We start from the raw sequence: 17,729 nt of genomic DNA, 5'->3' as shown, positions 1-17,729 counted from the left end.
GAACAAGAGGTTCTAGAACCTCTCTAGGGAAGGTGGTGGACGAAATTCCTAACGATAATTAGGATTTCTAAATTATCGCATATGGATAACTAAGGATGTGGATAATTACCAATTTGAATTAATAATATTTCATTCAAACTAGGGTTATCCAGTGTATCATGTCTGCACTATAAATAGACCCATATGGCTTAAGATTTTCAGCCATCTAAATCCTAGAAGGATAACCAAATTTCTAAGAGCTTCTCCTCCTCTCTCCTCTCTCATCCTGTTGCTTAGTTTTTGGTGTGATTTACTAGAGACATAACACTTGTGACGTTTGCTCTCACTACTAGAAAATAGCCTTTTAATGACACGCACTGATAGAGGACACGCATTTGTGCGTGCCCTAAAAAATAATGTCAGTTTTGCAAATTTTGAAGGATAGAGGACACACATTTGTGTGTGCCCTAAAATTAGTGTCCAACAAAAAAAATTAAAAACGCGGAGGGCACCTATCCTAAAAAGTGTATCGTGTTAACGTGTCGTTTTATAATTTTACTCTATGAACGCGCGTTCTCCGTTTTATAACTGAACTAAATAACATGTTTAGCGATATTTGGTGACACCCATAATTACTTATTGATCACAAAAGCAAAATCAATTAGAAAGGTTTATGGCTTATAATACCTAAAAGGCCAAAAGGAACATACTTTTAGTCCGTTTTTGTTTTACGGACATAGCCTATGTTATATTTTATAATTAAATAAGGACCTGACTAAAAAAATCAATTTTCGTGTTAAGTAATATAAAATTATAACATTAACCTTAAGGGGTGATTTTTAAAGTATGTTTCTTAGAATAAATGTTGAGTGGAAGAAAGCTCTTTATACCTGAATTTGCCCAAAAATAAATGGTGTAAAGAATGAGTATAAATCTGAGAAATGCAATTCAAACATTTAAAGTCAATCGATGACGATAGGGAACCCACAGAGTGTTATTGAACATAGCACTTGTGTTTTCTAACAAGTAAATTGTTGTTAGATTTGCATTTAAAGTGCCTGTTTTGACCACAATATTCCAAGTCTGTTTACCAATGGAGTGATTCATCCAAACCAAAATATCGATTGGTGTTTATGATTTATAAGATCTATTTATATATGTGTTAGGTTCGCTTTCTTTTTCAAGGAAATGGTTTGAGATTCAATCAATTTTTGCAGGCTATACTTGAATTTTTTGAGAAGTTTATATACACTATCAGCCTAGATCTACAGTTTGTCAATGATGACATATTTGGTGAAGATACTTTATATGTTGGAATGACTTGGCACTTAGGTATATTGAAAAACCTAACGCCTTTTTTTTCCCATTAAATGTTTTACGGATAAATGATGTCTCTTTGGAGTAAATGTTATATTAGCAAAGACTATCACCGTTGAATGAGAATAAGTACCATTTTGCCTTTGTGTCTGGAAGTAATATGTTGAATAAAAATGAACTTTTTTTTGAGAACTTGTATAAATTGAAATTATAAATGACAAAAATTTAAAAAGATGTTTGAGAAAGAGATCACCACAAACATATATATTTTTAAATTAAAATATTCTTTTGTGAGGTGTCGAGATCTGTCTGTTGAATTATGTATTTGTCTTTAACCAATTTTAGTTTTAGATGAAGTTATTGATATTGTAAAGAATTGCAAAATGGAAGGGAAAGCTTTTTCCATTTAGCAAAGGATGCAGCTTTATCGGTTAGAGGTTGTAAACGGGCAACAGAAAATAATGGAAGTATGAGTGTTCATTTGTTTTATATATATATATATATATATATATATATATATATATATATATATATATATATATATATATATATATATATATATATATATATATATATATATATATATATAATAAAAATAATTCAGTTGTTAAATCTATAATATGGTCAAATACATTGTAATTTTTCTATATGTAACATGAAAACTAATCTTTTTTTAAAACGTTAAAAAAAAGTATAGTTGTTTAATCATTAGAAAAAATAGGGAAGTGGTTTTCTGTATTTTACCCTATCATAAACTTAGAAAAGTTATAAAATTTGAAGTCACCATTATTGTTGAATATATATATATATATATATATATATATATATATATATATATATATATATATATATATATATATATATATCACTACAAAAATAAGCACCAATAGGGACGAGATCTATAGAGACGACATTTGTCGTCCCTATAGACCAACTATAGGACGACCTGTCGTCACCATAGAGTTGACCAAATTTTGTTGACTTTTGTAGTTAATGCGACAACTACTCGTCTCAACATGCTAAGCGGGAAGAGAATTGGGTTTGGCGTGTTCTTAGAAGACCTGTAGAGATGACCTGTCGCTCTAATAAATAACAAAAAATAAAACTCTTATTTTTAATCGGTTAACAGAAATAAATCGTTTTAAGGATAACTATAGGGACGACTTGTCGTCCCCATAGATTTCTATGCCCAAAAAAAAAATATTTTTTAATCTATTTAGTTAGCAAATAGTAAACGGCGTCGTTTGTTTGAGGTTATAGGGACGATAGGTTGTCCTCATAGGGTTATGATCTAAGATGCTCTCCGGTCTCCGATCTTCTCTGATTAGCAAATCTCCATTTCTCGTTCAAGTCTCAAGCCCCGTCTCCCCCACCCACCTTCACCATCGGTGTTTAACCTAACCCTTTATAACTCAAGCAAATTTCCATTTCTCGTTGGCTTTTAGATCTCAAGCAATCTCTATTTTTTTCATTACAGGTTCAATCGAGCTCATTTGCATCTCCATTTTTCTGTGTTTTTTGTTTCTTCTTCTTCATCCCTAACTTCTGATTTTTTATGGTTTCATAGTTGGTCACTAAGGAGGCGATTTTCTCACATCGATATGCAAATCTCCATTACCATTTCTCGTTCCCCAGCATAGCTTCTATGATTAAAAGTATTTTGCTTTCAACATAATCTATATCGCTCTGATAATCTGCTTTTAGTTGAAACCATCAAGTTAAAAAGGAACATTTATGCTTTCCACTAGATCAGGCTCCACTCAAGTTGAAGGGAAAAAAGACCGAATTGGCAAATAGGTAGAGGGTTAATGTGTTAATATTAAACAATTTTGGTTTAAACCATCAAGTTAAAAAGGAACATATATGTAAATGTCCAAATTTTGTGTTTAATCCATTAATTTCATTAAGAAAAACAAAAAAACAGTCCATGAGTAATTCAGCTTAGTTCCACCTCATAGCTATGATAATGATACCAACTTGTTATGGAGAATGTGCATGTAAACTTATTTGTGGAAGGAATTTGAACAAGAAATTGGACATCAAATTGGCATGGATTGGCTTCTCTTATTACTTTGTGTATGTGATTACAGAAGGAAACAAAGAAGAAAACTAGGAGAAACTCAAGACTGGAATAATGAGACTAATTCAATCTCAAATTCTCAATATACTTTGTGTTTGACTCTATTTACAACTAATCCCTATACTTTGTGTTTAATCCAGCAACATGTTTGTCGAATCCTCCATGAACTCACTTTTCCCCAAGTTTGGTTTTCAACACTTCGATTTCAGCATTCAAGGTATTCAGTTCTGTGATTTGTTCATCTTTCATTCCTATAGTACAAGCTTGCTTCTCTATCGAGTTAAAACTTTGCCAAAACCTTTGCTAGACATCTCCTTTATCAGCTTTGCTAGACTCACTAATCATACAATTTCAGCTCAGCCACATTAGATTTCTCAGCTTCAAGAAGGGCATTTTCGTCTGTCAAATTCTGAATCTTTTTCTTCAAACTTGACTTTTCTTTTTCAAGAGTTGAAATCTATTTGAGCAACACCTTAGGGTCATAGACTTTGGTTACTTTTGCCTTTGATGCATCATCTTTGACTGGTGAATTTAGGTTCTTGTTAATGGACATGAAAGATTCTGACTCCAAACTTGATGATAATGTGAAGGAAGATTCTGACCCTTCTCTTATAGAAACACGCACAAAATACCATCAAAACATGATTTTTGGACATGCCATTGACTAATATTTTCCATGTGGTATCAATTCATGAAATTGTTTTATGGAAAATTCTGAGCCTTCTGTAGTGCCTAAAGTAAACTCATAACCAACAAGTGTAAGGAAGATTAAAAAGTCTTTTTTTGGTATTTTCATAAACAAACGGATTTTGCAAGAAATAAGAATATACTATCATGTGTTTGTTTATAGCAGCATCTTAGTTTCGTTTCTCTTTGTTGTAGCATTGCATTCTGAAAAATATACTGATTTTCATTGTTTTTGGTCTTTGTTCCAAGTTAATTACTAGTAGGTGTTCGTATTGCAAAGTCAAACCCGCATTTTGCCCTGTGTCACATAAGCAAGAATCCTCCAGACTAAACTCACACACCGATTTATAGGTAAAAAATTACTTACATAAAACTATTGAATATAATAAATATTATAATGATGTAGCAAGAAATCGTGTAAATATTGAAATTCGAATTAAATTTGGATCCCAAAAATGGCCTACAAATTGAAATGGAATTAAAATTGGTTCCTGATTTTATGGGATTAAAATCACTTACTAAGTTGTTGAGGTTTAGTGATGTTCTTCTAACTTTAGAGGAGGTTTGCATCACATTCACATCTATTAAAATTAAAATTGAAGCTTTCTATCTTCCCTCTTAATAACAAAGTCTTTAATTATCAGTTATCACCTTCTGTTATGCATGTGGTGGATGTAAGCATCATCATCATCATCATCATCTATTTCATGATATCCATACATACATAAACATAATTATATTTTAAATAATGGATTTATTATGATGTTGTACAGTTCTAGGGGAATTGAAAGTTGTCACTGGATTTGGAGGGACTTCAAACCTTAAACACACGATATGAATTATGATGAAATTATATTTGATATGATTAATCATTTAATATTTATTATTATTATTATTATTATTATTATTATTATTATTATTATTATTATTATTATTATATCGGATGGAATGGAATTGAAGGTTGTTAAGGTTTTGGAGACAACCAAGTTGGAATGGAAAGAAGAAAACAAAGCAACTCTGGTAATCAAGTTCAATTCCAATTCCGACCTATCAGCTATTGACTGGCATATTCTGAATGTCTTATCAGGGCTCTACTTTTTTTTTTTTTTTTTTTTTTTTTTTTTTTTTTGTCTCAACAATATCATTTTGTTCATAAATCTGATACTTGAAACTCACAAAATCTTTTCTGCAAGCGTGTGTTTTTGTGAATATTTTTGAAGCTCATATGGTTTTGGTTACTTATGTTTGTCTCCATTTTGAGATGCTTTTTATACCTTCTCTCTCATCCAGGGGATAATTGAACTAATGGTGTTATGGCTTATTAATGTTTGCATTTAGAATTCAGATTGTATTTCCTATTTAGCAATTTTGTGATGCAAAAACAGGGAAATTAAAGAGGGAAATGGCAGCTGTATGGGCATACCTATAGGGACGACATGTCCTTTCTATAGGTGTATCTACTAGAGACGAACTACTGTCGCTATAGGATAAGAGCTGTCAATTGCATCTCTATCTATAGAAACCACTTGTTGTCTCTATAGTTGTATCTATGGGAACGACAGGTTGTCTCTATAGTTGTATCTATGGCGACAACATGTTTTTATAGATGAAGATATAGAGACGACTTGTCATCTCTATAGATACATCTATAGAGACCAGCAACTTGTAGCGACGAACCATAATTGGACGACATGTCGTCTATAAAGGCAACTTATTGCGACGATATTTTTACTGACGACCAAAACGATCTGTTGCGACGGGGCTATGGAGACGAAAGCTATAGGGACGACTTGTCGTCCCAAACACATATAGAGACGAGTTTTGAACATATATATATATATATATATATATATATATATATATATATATATATATATATATATATATATATATGACCTACTGCTTTTTCCTTCTAAAAACAGTTAGAGTAGAGACATCGTGGATCCTGCAATGAAGCCCGGAGACCTTGCTTTGGTTAGTCATTTTCTCTCCTTATATATTATTTACACCACAGGAAATGACCATTTTATCCTTCTGTCGAAATTTAAAGCCAAATAAAATAAATTTGAATTTTATTAACATTATAAAAATCAAAATGAACTACTTTTAGTCGACCGCAACAAATTACTATTAATTTAAAAAGTTTGCGTTATAAAAAGAAAATAGCAACAACATCACTTTTAAAATGTAAAATAAATCAAGTAGCAAATATGTTGATATATCTTATGTAGGTTGCCATTAGAGGGGTGACATTATTAATTACTTATTCTTTGGTATGAGAAACTAAGGCCATGTGCTGAACTTTATATATTGTTTTGTTTCACAATCATTGCCAAGTAGGTTTAAATTTAATTAATATTTAGTTTTTTTTTTTGAATCTTTTTCTTTTTCTTTTTCTTCTTTTATTTATGATTTTTTTTCTACTTCTATATGTTAGGCCATGTGCCTTATTTCGTTTAAAGCGTTGTAGCTGATAAACGAGCTAAGAGGGAGAATACTATTGTCTATTTAAACGAACAAATCATCAAAGGGAAGTGGTCTTGGTAAGTTCTCTGAAAAAGTACATAATGACATACTAAAGGAAATATAAATGTTGATTGTTTTGCATTTTGCTTTCAGGATCCAATGAACAACTTTATTGTAGCTCATGATGTATGGGATCTTCGATTGTTTAAAAATTCTCCATCATTGTAGGTTAACCATGAATTTTTGATGCCTTTGTGAATCACCATGTTTCTTTACCATTATCATGTTCTCATAAATGTGTTATAAACTTATAATGATGACCAGGTCTCTTTTACGCTTCATATTAGGCTATTTTTCAAAGAAAGTATCCCATGTAAGTTGCTTTCCTTGAGATATACACCTTTGTAGCTACCGATGTCTAATATCAAGTACGGAAGAGATTAAATTCCGGATTATGTTTCTCTATTTCCAGGTCAAATTTTAGTGTAAAAATATTGGTGGTGTTGTTTAAGGATAAGCTCGTTAAAGTCAATGAGGTTTTAACTGCTGGTCATCAACGACGCCCTATCATGGAAACCATCACTCTAACCCTTGTGCATCTTGCCCTGCACGGTGAGCAAATTAAGTTGGAGGTATATAAATACTCTTAAATCTTATTGAACATTTTTTTTCTTATGAAAAATATTCACCATGTGCTGTTTGGTTTAATTTTTTTATGGTATTACAAAAGCAAATCTATGTAGAAGTTGTGTAACAGACATCAAGTTTTTGGACCGACTTTTCTTTGATGGGGCTTTGTATGCTTCTATTGACCTTTTTAATTTCACGCAGGCTGGTTTTACGATCTGTGTTATTGTTGCTATTGATTCCTCCTAGAGGTACTATTCTTATAGTTATATGTTGACCAACCAAAGCCTATATACTTTTCTTCAACATGTCAACATGCAAATACATGTTATTGCAATTGCTTTTCTTTTTGTGCAGAATAGTAAATGGGACTTCTTTGTGTTTCTATTCTTGGGAACTCTGACTTCAGTGATAAGTGCAGTGATAAGTGCAGTGGTTGAGGCTCTTGATTTAGGAAAAAGCATTCTTGATTTAAGGAACTCTGACTTTAGTGATAAGTGCAAGTGCAGGAAATTGTAGAAAAAGAGTCAACATCGGTTGATTAGATGCATCTTCAAGTGGTGACATTGCAAGGCTTATGCACGGGTTCCTTTTAATTTAGTACATGTTCCATTTACTTACTATATATTGAAATTATTATTTGTATTTGACATGTTAGTGCAATGAATTAACTTCCTTGTTTATGATATTTTATTTTGTATTATGAGACTTTTAATGTGTTATTTAATTTGAAAATTATTAAATCTATCAAAATGTATAAATTTTAAAACATTTAAAATTGTGACACGCAAAAATATGTGTCGTCTTTCTTTTTGACAGGGGCTTTAATGATACGCAAAGCGAGTCGACAATGTGCGTCGTAAGGTTACAACACACAAATGCGTGTCGTCTTCCTTTATCACAGGGCCTTCCTTGACACACATTGCGTGTCGTAAATAGACGACGCGTATTTGCGTATCGTCTTTCGTTATGACAGGGTCTTCCTTGACACACATTTGCTTGTCGTATGAGCGTTTTATGACACACATTGTGTGTCGTAAAAGGGTGTTTTTGTAGTAGTGTCTCGAAGTTCAAGATTACTAAGAATCCATTGTTATTACAATATAACAATCAAGGTATGTTTTCTGAACCCTATTTTTATGGATTTCAAAAAATAGTATATACTTTCTAGGGTTTCCTGTTTGATGTTCAAAAGTTGTATGTTCAATTAGAGAAAACATAGATCCAAGAAATAAGGTTGCATGCACACATAGGTGTTGTATGTTATGCTCAAAACTCGTCAGTGGTATCAGATACTATATGTAAAATCGGTTTCTTTTAAATTTAATTAAATTGTTTTAATTTCGAAATTTAAAAGATTATAAAACCCTATTATTTTGAAATGTTTAAAATACACCATATATTATATGTAAAATTAAATGTTTAATATTTACTATATGTATAAGACAAGTTAGTCGAAACTCTAGTACGCCTCATTCACGAAGCTGGTCAATAAGGGGAGTTTAAGGAAACGACCTATAAAATGACCGCCATTGGGTATCCACTCTTACCCACCGCTGCCTTCATTGGTAGAGGGTCGTTAGCCGAACGGGTTTGATACGAAAAATAATTCTCATTAATATGTATAATGAAATTATAAAGTAATTAAATTTTTTTTTTTTATAAAATTTCCAATCTTAGTTACTTTAGGAAAAATGTGAATTTGATGCTAATCCATAAAATTGCACATTGCACTTTATATAAGCTGTTAGTGGAGCCTGTGTGGTTAACTGACACACTAATATATATGGACTAATAAAGGGTGGAAATGGGTGTTTCGTAAGTTATCATTGATTAATGGAGCATGTGTGGCTAACCGGCAAATTGATTAGATGATAAATGACATCGAGAGTAGCAAGCTAATGTTCATGGTTATTCACATCTTGTTTGTGATCCTCGGTATCCCAGTCACAAATAGAAAAGCATAATCGAGATTAAACATGTCATTCAATAGTTCAATGAATCTCAAAAGATCTAGGAATTTGACTAAAAACCTAATTCATTTAAATTTCGTTTACGTGGTGAAATTGGTAAATCGTCATTACCTACCTTTACTTATTTCACAATTATATTACGGCATCCATTTTCTAAGTTGTGAAATATCTAGTTGGATCCTAGCCTTAATATTTCATTTGGGATTTATATTGAGGATTACTCCTATCTAAACTTAAACTTGTCATTCTTTTTCAGATGTCAAATCCCAACGATGCTTTTGGTTCCTCCTCCAACAACAACTTCTCACTTCTGAACATCTGCTCAAGAGTTACCTTTGATGGCACCAATTATAATGATTGGATGCGTAACATCAATATGGCTCTATGTTTCGAGGACAAGGAGTATGTGCTCGAAAAGGAACTTCTTGAGATCGATGAAACCCAAGCGACTACCGTAGAACTAGCTGAGTATAGGAAGCACTACAATGATGCAACCAAAGTGCCATGCATCATGGTGGCTACTATGACTCCTCAGCTTTAAAGGTTCTATGAGGATTATTGGACATATGAGATGAAACATCCTAAAATCACAGTCCAAAATTTTCGTTTTTTTAAATCATTAATAAAACCATAATCATCATCATCATATAAAAATCATAAACCAAGTATCTCAAAAATATCTTAAAATTTGTCAACATGTCAAAACCCCATATCGAATATCAGAGTAAATATCCCAGGCTGGAAAAACTGTGGTGTGTGCCATGTGATCATCCCGAGCCCTTCCCATTGCTAGCTGAAGTACCTGAAACCAAAACTGAAAATCGTAAGCACAAATCTTAGTAAGCTCCCCCAAACTACCACATACCATACACATAACATATAACATATCTTGGGCCCTGCCCCTGCTACATCGAGTCTAGCTCGACATCGTCTTTCCCGATATCGAACCTTATTCGGCATTGGGCCCCGCCCGACATCGAGCAGATCTCGGCATACATAATAACATATCAAATAACATATAACATATCACATATATTAACATTAAAACATTCCTCGGGTCCCACCCGACATCGGGCCGAGATCCGAAAACATACTATCATATCATACTAACAAGACATTCCTCGGGCTTACCCCGACATCGGACCAATATTCGGAAGCATACTAACATTCCTCGGGAACCGCCACGGCATCGGACCGGAGTCCGGAAACATACTATCATACATACTAACTAGACATTCCTCGGGCTTGCCCCGACATCAGACCGAATTCTGGAACTCCTAACACATAACAAACACATGCAAGAATCATAAAGACATCAAACATACATGCATACAAGCATTCCTCGGGACCGCCCCGACATCGGATCGAGATCCAGAAAAAACTCATAACTCTACATCGGGCCCCACCCGACATTAGACCGTAATCTGGAACTACTACTAACTAAACGGGTCGGCCTTGGTGCCTTAGACCCGTTCCTACAGGAGAAACTCACCTTGCAAAGCTATTTGTGAAATCTCACGGTGAGGAATATCTGATAACTACTCCAACGTCTCCCTAGCTATCAAAATCACAATAATACTTAGTCAAGATCTAAAAATCCTTCTCATTGTAAAATGACCATTTTACCCTTAGTCAAAGTCAACGCTCTGTTCAAGGTCAAAGCCAAGGTCAACTCCTAGTCAACCCAACTCGCTGAGTTATCTGCTAACTCATCGAGTCCTATGCTATCAGTCCCATAATAAACTGAGTCAACTCGCCGAGTCCCTTAACAGACTCGTCGAGTTCCACCTTATATAGACTCGGGACAAAACGAGGCAACTCGTCGAGTCCCTTCAGAGACACGCCAAGTTCTTCTGCTTCTTAGAGTAGATCTCGTCCATCTAGCTGAGTTACTTCCTAACTCAACGAGCTCACTCAAAAACAGAAAAGGTTTTGGGGACCACGACTCAACTCGCCGAGTCACGTGAACAACTGTCTAGTCCCTTACATGCAAAAACCATTCAATCGATTTTAATCAATACCAATGCTTCCAACTCATAGATCTGGACTTATTAGGCTAGCCTAACACGTAAAGTTGCTAACTTTATGTGTATGCACGGTGTTATTAAGCTAAAAAAACCAAAACCAAGCTAAAATGAAGACCTAATGCATGGAATGGGGACATGGCTGAATAAAAGGTGGCAACTTTGAGCTTCTAGACCTCAAGAGTGCCCAGATCTGAAGTCCTTACGTCCCCAAAAGCTCACAACTCGGAAATGGCCCAAAATGACAACAAGCAAGCTTAGATGAAGATCTAAGTGAAAAGGAGCCAAGGTATAAGCTTTATACCTTCAACAAGTCAGAAATGCAACACAATGTAACGCCCCGATTCTTAGGTATTGATGTAAATAAGAATTTCTTTTGTTTTAAATCCTACTCAACAAGTTGGTTGCCCTACTCATCGAGTAACAGCGGGGTGGGATCGTGTGTTTAGTGACCTACTCACCGAGTCGATGAAGGGACTCGACGAGTAGGAGCTGGCAGATGAAACCCAAAATCTCGGGGTTTTGCACCCTATTTAAAGGGGCTTAAACCTCACTTAGCCCCTTTGCAGTCCTTGAGAGCTCATAGAAACCCTAATTTGTGTGGTGCTTCATTCTTTTGTGTTTTGAGCTTTAGAAAGAAGGTTTTTGGAAAGGAAGAGCTTGGAGGGCAAGAGACTTGGAGCAAGGAAGGTGTGGGAATCAGAAATCTACCTCAGTTAGCATCATTTGGAGGTATCAAGTTGCCATATTTATGTCATTTTCCTTCTAGACCTCATTTCGTTGAGATCTAGGGTTTTTATGGTTTGATTGTGATGATATTGTGGGGTATGAGCTAGATCTGAAGTTGTAACTTCAGATCTAGACCCTTCTTGGGTCCTAGAGTCATAAAGCTCCGAGTTTGGCCATGTATGAAGCTTTCCTTGAGTATGAAACCTCATTGTGAGCTTGGATTTGACATTTAGAGCCTTTCTAGCTATGCATGCACGTAAAGTTTACAACTTTACGTGAAAAGCATGCCTTAGGAGCTTGGATCTGTAGTTTGGAGCCATTGCATGGCTTAAAAGAGTCTGTATGGCTTAAGGACTGAAGGAACTCGACGAGTCGGAAGGTCAACTCGGCGAGTCATATGAAGATAGGCCTGGACCTGACGAGTTGGATGAATAACTCGGCGAGTCCAATAAAGATTGCCATAGAACTCAACGAGTTTGATAAGATTAAAATATAATCTTGAAGATCGATTAGATCTTAAACAGGTAATATAAAGAACAAACAGCAAGAACACGAAAACAGTAAACAACTCAAAAGTGAATCAAACGAGTCGAATGATTTATAAACAACCCTCAGAAGAGCTCGATAAAGAACATCAACTGTAGAGGGTTAAAAGGTTTACAGGAACGATAAAGAAAGAACTTTGTAATGCTATCGTCTTCTATCAATCGTACTCTAGATCGTTAACCTAATATGCATGCAAGCATATTATTATATAGTAAACCTAACAGGCTCACAGTTGGACAGGCCCAAACCGGAGTACAAAATAATTGGACTATTAACCGAGCCCAATGACGCAATACTAAACGAATCTGCAACCCAACAATCTCCCCCTTTGCGTCAATTGGAGCGAGATCTTTACTTCTTGCTTAGGCCAGCAGCAGCAGCGGCAGGTACCTTTTTCTTTACAGTCTGAAACAGACGAGAGATAAGAGCAAGTATCGTTTGTCTGAATCGGATGTACCACTGAATCATATCGTTGAAGTATTTGATATCATCCGCTGCATTCTCTTTACACCGATGGATGATCTCCAGCACATGCTCTAGACAAGCAGTGGTATAAAGATGTTTATCCGCTAAAGCAAAGAGACATTTCTGTCCTTCTGCCCTAGTGAACATGACCGAATTACGCCTTGGGTCAATCTTACCCATCTTCATCTGATTGAGATCACTGGCCGAGCCAACAGGAGAGATCTTCGGTTTCTTCTTGAAGACATTGGCAATCTCCTGGTCCATCAGGGCTACCTCCATGATGTAGCACACCAACATCCTTTTGAGATGGTCTATGATCGGACCATATTCAGCTTCATTCGTCAAGAGGATGTTGTGCAAAACGATCCAGTCATGGGGGTTGAGGTTCGGTAGATCTGCTAAGGATATAAGATGTTCGGTTCTTGCAGACCCTCTGATCACCCTGAATCGAACGTTGATGAATCTACCTTCGGTATATGGCTTCAAAACCCGAACATTAACGATCTTCTGAGCGCTCCATGTTTGGTACTGTGGTTGAGCGGCCTTCAGATAGAACTCGATTAACTCCCGATCAACCTCAGGATTAGGATGAGGGACTTCAAAAATGTTGGAGAAGGCATGGAAGATAAACACCTTTCGGGTTAAGGGCATGTCGAACTGCGAGTCGACAGAATTGTAGCAGTCGAAGGAGATCACCGGTTTGAGCCATAGGATTCTCGGAGTATCGATAGCCTCCTTTATCATTCTCTCTCGAGTCCAAGCAGGGAAAAGAGTCTTCCTGCTCTCGAGGAGATCGTGGGCTTCTTTCTTTTTGTGTTCGGATTCTTCAGCTTCTCGCGCCACACGAATGTTGTCATTATCAACATTGCGACTATTTTTGCGTTTCAGCAAGTCAGCAATGGTTTCTTTATCATCTTCATCTTCTTCCTCAGCTATCTTCTTTCCTTTATCCTTCACACCCGAACCCGAAGTTTGACCAGTAGGAGGAGGTTCGGTTGTGTGAGCAGCTTTTGAGGAAGGAGGTGGTTTCGATCCGGACTTCACTTCTCCCCCTTGTTTCGGAGTGGACACGAAACTAGGTACCCTTCTATTTTGCTGAGGAGGTCCAGGGCAGGAGCAAGTTTTTCAGCAAGGGTTCGCCTCACCGAATGATTGAGAATCGGATCGTGTGCTTCCAGGATGTTGGATAGGGCAGAGTGTACATCCGAAACACATGTTTTGATAACCTCCTGTTCGGATCGAAGAGCGTCAATTTGTTGCTGAGAGTTGGAAAGTTGAGCGCTCTTGACCTTGATGGCGGTAGTTTTGCTAGCAAGAACGTCCATCAACGAGTTTTCTGCAGCGAGATCCTCTTGAAGTTTAGAGAGGCGCTCGTCAATGGAGGCACGAAGGGCCGAGTTGTTGTCACTGATGGATTGGCGAAGGGTAGCGAACGACTTCAACTCCGTGGAGACGAACGTGGCCAATTGTTGAACGATTGGTTCCAACGTTGTCTTTGTTGCATCAGCGCTCTCCTGTAAGGACTTTAACAGGGAAGAGGCGTCAGAGAATAGTTTATCGCCTTTTTCGGTCGCAGCCTCACAAGCTTTTGTCGAGGCGTCAATGGCGGCAGTGGCTGAAGCGATGGAATCATGTTGAGCCCTGGAGAAGGCATCAACGATCTTCTGAAGAGCGGCTTCAGAGAGAGAGGATTGTGAGTTGGAGGATGAAGCAATAAGCAGGTCAACCTTCTCATGCAGCTCCTTAAGATGCTTCTTTGTTACTGGAGCTTCCTCATCGTCGTCGCTTTGGACCTGAAACGGACTGTAGTAGACCGAATCGAAGGTCATATTTTCCCCTCCAAGGAAAGGGTTATCTCCGTCAGAGGCATGACCAGGAGATGGGGGTGGTGGTGAAGCTGGAGGTATAGTGGTGTGAGTAGGTTCAGGTTGAGTGTGAGCTGGGGTAGGTTCGGGTGGTTGTTGGGTTTCGGTTGTGTTTCTGGTTTCGGTTACTGGTGGTGGATCGGTTGCATCGGTATGAACCCCCCGTATCAGATACGTTGGTTGTAACCTTTGCAGTGGCTGTTGTTGTTGTATCAGTGAAAATGGGTGGTGGTATAGGGAAAGAGGTTGGAGGAATAGTGGTAGTGGGGGTTATGGTGGGAATGGAAGTGGGAACTGTTTGAGTAGGAGAGGGAACGGGTGAGATATGGATTTCCATGTCTGGGGTAGGTGATCGGGGTGGGGTATTGCCTCTTGGAGGGGTTTCGCCTCTTTGAGAGCCGTCCGAATCCGAACTCTCACCTTCCGACTCACCAGAAGAGGAAGCGATAATGAGCTTTCGCTTGGGTTGAGTCTTGCGCCTCTTCTGCTGGGGGGACGGAGCAGGTTTAGTAGCCTTTCTCTTTTTGGGAGAAGGACCTTTAGCCCCTTTGGCCACCTGCTTTCCTTTTTCTGCCTTTTTGCCTCTTGAAACAGGCTTATCGGCATCATGTATAGATTTGAGCATCTCCTGTGTGAGTTCCCTCGGTCCAGACTGCTTGAACTCCTTGAAAGTCCGGATGATCCTGATGTCAGATGGAACATCGCCGTACATGGTCTCCGGAATAGAGCCAATGAAAGAGAACTCCGATGCATCTGAGACGATAATCTTCTTGGTATGGAGTGTACCAATCGAAGACATCGATGCACCGTCAGGAGTTGGGACATCTTGCTTATCCATCGCCCATTTAGCAACGATGGTCCAGAACCTGGCATACGACACCTCAGAATGTCGTGATGAGGATGATAAACTCTGGATGAGTTGTTTCCAGAGCACCAACCCATAATCAAGGTGGACGCCGTACATGATCGACAAGAAGAGTCGACTGGAGCCGTCTGATCCTGAGCTCCATTCTGATAAACCTTTGAAAAGGACAGTGAACATACCGTTCCACTGTGGCGGCAAGCATGATTTTTTAAACTTCGCGACGGAGGTGAGCGCCTCCGTGTACCCCATATTGTAGAACATATTGTAGAGGTGCCCAAGTGGAATCGTCTCCGGATTAACCCTAGAAGGGTCAGCAGCAAACCCTAGCAAGGAGGCAAATCGTTGCCTGGAAATCGAGGCTTTGTGATCAGCAACCTCGAAGAAGATTCTATCGACTGCTTTATCATAATGTGCAGTCGCATAGATCTGCGATAAAATCACCATGGGTACAGTTTCTACCCGTGAAAGTGCAGGAGCGATAGGAGAATATTTCAGGCACTCGATAATCGGGAACATGTAGGAATCGTACGCCTGAGGGGTTAGATCGATCACCAAACACTGTTGAGGGCGAATGGGAAGGATGTGGAAAGTATCATGAACAAACGATGATTCTGCCATTGTTGAAGTGGAGAAGAAGATGATGAACAGTTAGGTTTGCAGGGAGTTTTTGCTCTCTTGGGAATTTTGATGCGGTAAAGAGGTAAATGGGAGAGGAGACTGCCTTTTATAGTGGGTGTAGGGAGAGAGAAAAATCTGTTCAAATCTTCTATCGAAATACGAAAGGTTTTCCCGGAATGACAGATGCTTGACAGTTAAGGCATGCGATGATCACGCATGAGAGAGAGTGTCAGATTCCTTGTAACATGCCGCCCAACAAGCGCCGTTTCTAAAGAAACCGTTTCAAATCCACACGCGCCTTTATGTGCCAGAGAGAAACCACGTGAAATTCGCACACGCGTCCACAATGTCAGTTAAAGAGTGGACGTTTCAAATTCGCATGCGTCTCCGATTTACCGCCGTTTGAAATTCAATCCATTAGACTCCCGCCTGAGTCAGCAACCCTTCATCTTATCCTTTGAATGGCATCTTTTTAATAATACTCCCATGTGGATTGATTTTGACCATAGATTTTAATTAACCTCCAATTCAGTAAAACAGCCTGTAATTATTAGTACCAGAATTTTGGAAAATCAAAGATTTTCGTGCTAAGGGTGTAAAAAGAAAAGAAATAAAGCAAATCTTTTTAGGATTAAATGTGATGTCATTTAAGACACGAAACAAATGATCCCGGGCACGAATCTCTTCCTTCAAAGTCAAGAGAGACCTTAAAGTGTTAATGTGGTTTCCCGTTGAATGACGATCAAACACTTATTAATAAATGTTAAAAGACTTCTTTTAATTAGGCTATTTAAGGGTGGCTTTCGCTTTGATTCAACAATTCTAATCTTGAAATAAGAATGAAAGTGAACAAAGTACTTGTGAGACCGGTGTAGTCTGTTGAACAAGTAGGTAGGAATAAATTTAAAAGTGGCTTGGAAAATATAAAATCTCAACAAAAAAATAAAAACTGGATCCCAAGGGAAGAAATGTTATGGTGTTTAACAATTTCATAGGAATCACACAAAATAAAAATTGAGATTTCATCAAGATACATCCGTCAATTCTTTGGTGAAAACTTGAGCAATTTAATTGTTCACCGTCAATTCAGATTTGGTGTTGAATTTTGGGTTTCACTCAGCTCGTAGTGGCACGAAACTAAGATCATAAACACAGTTTTGGAGTAACCATAAACCTCAATGGTAATTTCTGAGAGTCTCAAGGGTTACGTTTATGAAACGAATGGGATGGAGAAATGTAGTAAAGATGGTGCAAGAAATTATAGTACCTCTGCTGCGACAATAAGGACCAAGCAGAAAACTCTTATCTCATGTGAGAAGAGAGTGAGGTAGCTCACAATTAGAATAAATGTGATAGCCTAATTGGGAAGACAAGGTTTGTGTATACCAGGTCATTAAGGCTATTATTCAGAATTTTATGAGGCTTGGGACACATACAGCAGCATGCTTCTAGGGACACTTAACTAATCCAACAATTTTATCCCCATTG

At 37.4% G+C, this 17,729-nt stretch overlaps 1 long non-coding RNA gene across 1 annotated transcript; it reads left to right on the top strand.

The window, feature by feature from the left end:
• Nucleotides 1-6,373: 6,373 nt before the first annotated feature.
• Nucleotides 6,374-7,401, top strand: LOC111906989 (uncharacterized). The gene is made up of 4 exons (XR_002855397.3): nt 6,374-6,606; nt 6,683-6,753; nt 6,854-6,902; nt 7,002-7,401. It is a non-coding gene; the product is annotated as an uncharacterized LOC111906989 (long non-coding RNA).
• The last annotated feature ends 10,328 nt before the right edge of the window (nt 7,402-17,729 follow it).

Source organism: Lactuca sativa, chromosome 4 (genome assembly GCF_002870075.4).
Source record: "Lactuca sativa cultivar Salinas chromosome 4, Lsat_Salinas_v11, whole genome shotgun sequence".
Lineage (NCBI taxonomy): Eukaryota > Viridiplantae > Streptophyta > Magnoliopsida > Asterales > Asteraceae > Lactuca > Lactuca sativa.
This window is presented reverse-complemented; position numbering and strand designations above follow the sequence as displayed.